Raw genomic sequence first — 6,620 nt, forward strand, 5'->3', positions numbered from 1 at the left:
AAGAAGAAAGGCATAGTTAACATTTTTTAAAGAGAATTCTGGGTTTTATGGGTTAGAAGGAAAAAAATTACAAGATGTATATGTAATGTAGACTAATGTGAAATTGACAAAAGTAACAGGTAAACATTCTTAGTGTCATTGGATTCTCAGTAGTGGTCAGTCACAAGCTCCTACTTGCTAAAATGCAGAATCACCTTGGAAGTCACAAAAATCAATGAAACCAGACATCAGCGTTCTCATGTATGATCACTGATATTTTTAAAATATACAGTTTTGCATATTATGGTAGACAAAGTTGATCCCCAAATTGTGAGTGCTGGTTTTAAGTAACCCATTTGACTTACTTGGACATGTTTTTAAAGCACATCCTCACAAAATCTAAAATATCACAAACCCAGATTCTACCTATCAGTTTCTTAGGATAAATTTTTTCTTTGCCCCTCCCCCCTTTTAAAATAAGTATGAATGGGTCAGCAAAAAGCATCATTCTTTTATTTTTTTTAATATAGTTTTATTGATTTCAGAGAGAGGAAGGGAGAGAAACATCAATGATGAGAGAGAATCATTGATCTGCCTCCTACACCCCCCCCCCAATGGGGAATCAAGCCCACAGCCTGTGTTCCCTGACCCGGAATCAAACTGAGCTCCTGGTTCATGTGTGGACGCTCATCCACTGAGCTACAGCGGTTGGGCACATCTTGCTTTTAAAAGGTTCTTTCAAAGAAAAAAAATCCATGAATTCCTAAAGTTTCTGATAAAGGGACATTCTCTTAATAGACCAAACTTTCCTTAATCTTGAATTTGAAATTATATTACACATTTTCATAGTTAGTGGAGGGGAAAAAGCAGCACCAGTTCTCAAAATTATTTTTCAAAGGCATAGGGAAAATGTGGGTGTGTGTGTTCATGGTGAAGTTGGAAATAATTACCTCCCTGTGGAATGCAGATAGCATCAACTACCTCCCGCACACACCACCTCCTGCACAGGATCGAGTCCCCAACCTGGAAGTGAACCTTGACCTCCTGGTTCATAGGTCGATGCTCAACCACTGAGCTGGCTGGACTAGTCCATACTCTTAAACTAGGATTTTTTTTGGATATTAAAACCTTTTCGTGTTACTTAACCTAAAAGGTCAAGTAGGTGTGGCTAAGGTAATGTGAGATGTTTTCACACAAAAGTCGTGTGCAATTACTGTTCTCATTTAAGCACCCTAAAGCTTCTAAATTTTCATTGATTGGAAAATCAGAGAAGTAGAACTTCACCACACCACCGCCATCTTTTCATCCTCTATATCATTGATGTTCCAGTGATTTCCAAAATAAGATTTTGGGCTAGGTTGAGAAGTTTCTAATGTTATGAGGAAACTTGATTCTGCAGTGATTTAGAATGACATTTGTCTGTTTATGCAACAGACATGTATTAAGCATATAACTGTAGACTGTAATTGAGAATTCAACATTTGGAGAATTAAAAGCTCACAGTTAAGATTACATCATTTATGACCTGGGTTATATAATTTATAATTTGATGTTATTTTCCTTGACAAATAACAGCTACAGTCATGTCTACAAAGCCTACTACAAAGTAGATGGATTTATTTGATTATGCATTTGATTTTTGTTTTAAAATAAACATCAATCAAGGTTCCTAATTAGCAACATGTTTAGTGCTTGGTTATCTGTGAGGGCATATTGCCCTACTAGTTGTCAGGCACTATGCTGTCCCTGATTTTAACACTGATTGCAGGCAAAGCCACTCACCTCTCAGCCTTGAAATTGAAGTAGTTGGACTAAATGGCATTTTAAGCAATTGTTTCCAAATTCTAGGCCAAAACTAAATTTCAGCGCACACACACACACACACACACACACACACCTCATAGAAGGTTATCAACTAAAATTTAATTTTTATAAGATTATTAAGTGTGGGAACAAGTAAGCCAAGATCCTATATAAAGTTTTCAGACTTATTTTTTATGATATTAAAACAACATAGTTTGATTTTGATACTTCATTTTTAAATATAGAAGCTTTTATATAGATTATTAGCACAATGGATTGAGACTTCATACAAAATTATTAATGTTAAAAAATGGTTTTTAATTCACTTTTCAATCATGGATCCACACTAAGATAGTGCCAATCTGTCCTAATTCTTTCACAACCTATAACTTTAACAGAAATTTGCAAAGGATGATTGTTAGCTGCACATCTGCCTTTCCTATGAAAAGTCTGTATTTTGCCCTAACCAGTTTGGCTCACTGGATGAAGCGTCGGCCTGCAGACTGAAGGGTTCTAGGTTCGATTCTGGTCAAGGGTATGTACCTTGGTTGCAGGCACGTCCCCAGTAGGGATTGTGCAGGAGGCAGCTGATCGGTGTTTCTCTCTCATCCATGTTTCTGGCTTTCTGTCCCTCTCCCTTCCTCTCTCTCTCTCTCTAAAAAAAAAAAAAAAAAAAAAAAAGTCTGTATTTTTCCTGCATTTTAAAGAAGTATTTCATTTAAAAATTGCATGTGTTAACTGAAGTTTCCAGAAATCCTGCCAAAGAGTTAAGACTGGCAATAAGATTGTAATCAGTAAATGAGAGAATATGATTAAGATTATAAATTAGGAGTATTAAGCCCTGGTTAGTGGCTCAGTGGTTAGAGCATAGGCCCACGCACCAAGGGGTCTCCGGTTTGATTCCCAGTCAAGGGTATGTACCTGGGGTGCAGGTTTGATTCCCCTCCCCCAGTAAGGGCTCAGGTGGGAGGCAACCAATTGATGTCTCTCTCACTTCAATGTTTCTCTCTCTCACCTCCTCCCCCTTCCTTTCCACTCTCTCTAAAAATAAGTGGAAAAAATATCCTCTGTTGAGGATTAACCCCCAAAAAATTTTAAATAAATAAATAATGTAGAAGTATTGATAGGGTGTCACTCCTTAGGTCTGTGAATGAAATAAAGTGGGGGGGGGGGGGGCAGTTCAACCACAAACGAGAAACAGAAGTGCCAAGCTGAGAATGTTGTCCAGTGGGCATTGTGCAAACTAGATGTTCTTCCCTTTCAGTAACGACCTGTATATCTCAGGATAGTCAATTTCTTTCTAGTTCTTCCAACCTGTCACAGATAAGCAGAAGTCAGTTTCTGTCAAGATCTGGATCTTCAAGTGTTATTTCAAAAGTTGTTTTCATTTGTAAGTATACAGAGTTTTCTAGATTCCCAGCTTTATTTTATGTTTAAAATAATTTTGAACATTGCCCACATGCTCATTATGGCAAGGTAAATTGTTTGTTTTTTCTAGTAATACTGCCAATCAACACTTTCATTGTTGGCTTAAGCAGTGGCTCATCTAACTCCATTTACAGGATAGATATGAGAGATGATGTCTCTTATGGCTCTGTCATCCATTAAACTTAGGTAAATCTGTTAAACTTATTTCAAATCTCCCAACTATGAAAGGTAGACTTCAATTTATGTCCTCCATCCAATCCTCTTTACCACAGACTTTCTTGACACAGGCTTCTTCCACTACCCTCTCCCCCTACACCTCATCATTCCACACAATGAGGTTGTGTTCACCTCAATGCCATTACGATTTTTTAAAATATACTTTTATTGATTTTAGAGAGGAAGGGAGAAGGATAGAGAGATAGAAACATCAATGATGAGAGAGAATCATTGACCGGCTGCCTCCTGCACACCCCCCACAGGGGATAGAGCCCGCAACCCAGGCATGTGCCCTTGGCCGGAATCGAACCTGGGACCCTTCAGTCCGCAGGCTGATGTTTTATCCACTGAGCAAAACCGGCTAGAGCCCATTAAGATTGTTTACTTACAATTTCTTAGCCTTCATCTTTCCAACTTGCAGTCTGCCCTGTAAGTTGGACCTTTTTCTTATCTCTTCACCTCCACATCCATTCCAACAAAGAGCATTTTGGTCATCACTTAAAGCAGCTGCATCCTTTCTCTTTTAGGATCCCCCAGGAAGCGGCTTCTAGCACAAACTAAAATAACATTGGCTGGTTACTACTTCCATCCTGACCCTGGACGCCACCTAGTGTACAGTCTCTGATAATGAAAGTATTAAGTTCTAAATTACAGTTATTAGTATGCACTCGAGTTAAGGCCCTGATCCTGAAGTACCTTTGTAACCCCAGAAGTCTGGTCACTTACAGCAGCTCACAGCTTACAGTTTCTGTGACTCCCTCATGCCTTTAGCGTCTGGTTTGCCAAGTCATTGTAATGCCACAGGACTCACTTCTTTTTAAACCCTAAGGAAGAAAATGTTGCCAGTTTTGATCATTACAATATATTCAGTATCCAGAACAGTTACAAGTACACAGCAGGTGCTCAATAAGTACTCATTTTAATTCATACGAGATTTGAATGTAAGTTTTAAAGAATACAAAAGTAATTCCCAAAAAGTATTTCTGTCTTGTTCTATACCAAACCCTGATTATCTTTTTTTTTTCAAGTTTGTTCCTCTGCATTCAGTATTATAGACTTTTGAACATGCCTATTAGGAAAATTTACTCAATAGCTATCTTATCTTGATAAGAGTGGCTGTAATTTAGTCTGATGCTTCTGTGCCTAAACTTATAGTTTAAAAGCCAGCAAACTAATAATAATACTATCCGGATCAGCTTGTTTTAGGGCAGTATGCACATGATGTGTTATACCAGGGGTGGGAGGGGAACTGTGGCATTTGGGATGTTTAAAATCTGTGGACATGGCTTTAGGAGAAGAGGAAGCTGCTATGAAAAAGACCAAAATACTTCTGGTATTTGTCAATCTGGAAGGCTTTCTCTTTTTTTTTTTTTTTAATATATTTTTATTGATTTCAGAGAGGATGGGAGAGGAAGAGAGAGATAGATGCATCAATGATGAAAGGGAATCATTGATTGGCTGCCTCCTGCACGTCGGACCAAGCCCACAACCCAGGCATGTACCCTCGTCCGGAATCGAACCGGGGACCCTCTCTCTCTCTTTCTCAACACACACACACACACACACACACACACACAAACACATGCACACACACACACACACACACACACACACACTGTGCTATTGCTGCTCTGGCGATTCCTGACTAAAGCAGACCCTTTTATTTTTATAAACATGTAAAAGGAAGACTATGCGTACACTGAGAGGGCTAGAGATAGTAAATTTAAACATCTAACATGGAATCTTTTTTTTTTTTTTGCAGTTTAAATAATCATTTTATTTATTTATTTTTGACCTCATTTTGAATTCATAGACTTTATTTCTTTTTTTATCATGGAATCTTATATATAATACAAACTAGCTTGGGTTCCTGACCCTAATATTATGTCCCCTGCTAAAAGCAGTACAGAAAGAGATTCAGAGTTGTTTTGTACATAAATAATAATCGACAAATTATCAGACATTAGCAAATTAATTTTGTTAACATTCCCAAGACAATTTTCTTGAAATAGCTCTTATTTTTCTGCATAGGGGGTTGTGGGGGAGGGGGCAGGAGAACCAGTTTTTAAAATCACAGGGTCTTTCTACAGCAATTTCTAAAAACAATTATTGAGCACTTACTGTTTGCCAGGCAAGACTGAAACAACCCCTGCCCTTAGGGAATTTAGTAGGGGGGTGGGGGAGGTTAGTGTTAGACACAAGTAAGGCTATTATTAATATGCTTAAACATATCAGGTGAGGGAGATAAGTACATAAGCAGAAGAACACAAGGGACCCAAATCCAGAGCCAGAGGTCAGAGCAGTAAGAGCTGCAGTGTGAGTAAATGTTTGAAGGGGAAGGAGGACAAGCAAGTTCCAAGTTTCTGAATTGAGAGACCAATTCAGCCCACTTTGCCCCTCCTCTGAAATGGCCCTGATTGGTCTTTCCACTTAGGTCTGCAGTGCTCCTTCCTGTGGAATGATCTCATTAATAGCATTTTTCCCAACTTTTTTTTTTTAATCCTCACTTAAGGATATTTTTTCCATTGATTTTTGGAGAGTGGAAAGGAGGGGAGAGGGAGTGAAAGAAAGAGAGAGGAGAAAGAGAAACATTATTGTGAGAGAGGCACATTGATTGGTTGCTTCCCTCATGTGCCTCGACAGGAGCCAAAATCGAACCTGAGACCTTTTGGTACATGGGCCGATGCTCTAGCCACTGAACCACCCCGGCCAGGGCTTTCCCCTGATTTTTAATGTGCAACATGAAATTCAGTCATCATCCGTTACCTATCAGGTGAAAGCAAAGCAAAGTCAGGATTAAACCCTGGAAGAAGAGGATGGACCTTACTGCTTCAGCCAAAACTTAAAAGATCTTGTATTCAACCTTCATTATGTCACCAGAGACACTAAGAAGTTAAATCGATGGTGTCATGTATTGTCATTGCCTGATGAAGAAATACCAGATCTGGATGGAAATGTCTTATGATCTCAGTTCAAGTAGTGATTTTTTTTGTTTTTTAATATGTTTTAATTGATTTTTAGAGAGAGCGGAAGGGAGGAGAGAAAAACATTGATCTGCTGCCTCCTGCATGCCCTCTACTGGGGATCCAGCTGGAAACCTGGGCATGTGCTCTGACCAGGAATTGAACCAGCAACCTCTTGGTGTATGGGACGATGGTCAACCAACTTAGCCACACTGGTCAGAACACATAGTC

This window comes from Myotis yumanensis, unplaced genomic scaffold (genome assembly GCF_028538775.1).
Source record: "Myotis yumanensis isolate MYYU_CA2020_CCGP unplaced genomic scaffold, mMyoYum1.0.hap1 SCAF_13, whole genome shotgun sequence".
Taxonomy (NCBI): Eukaryota; Metazoa; Chordata; class Mammalia; order Chiroptera; family Vespertilionidae; genus Myotis; species Myotis yumanensis.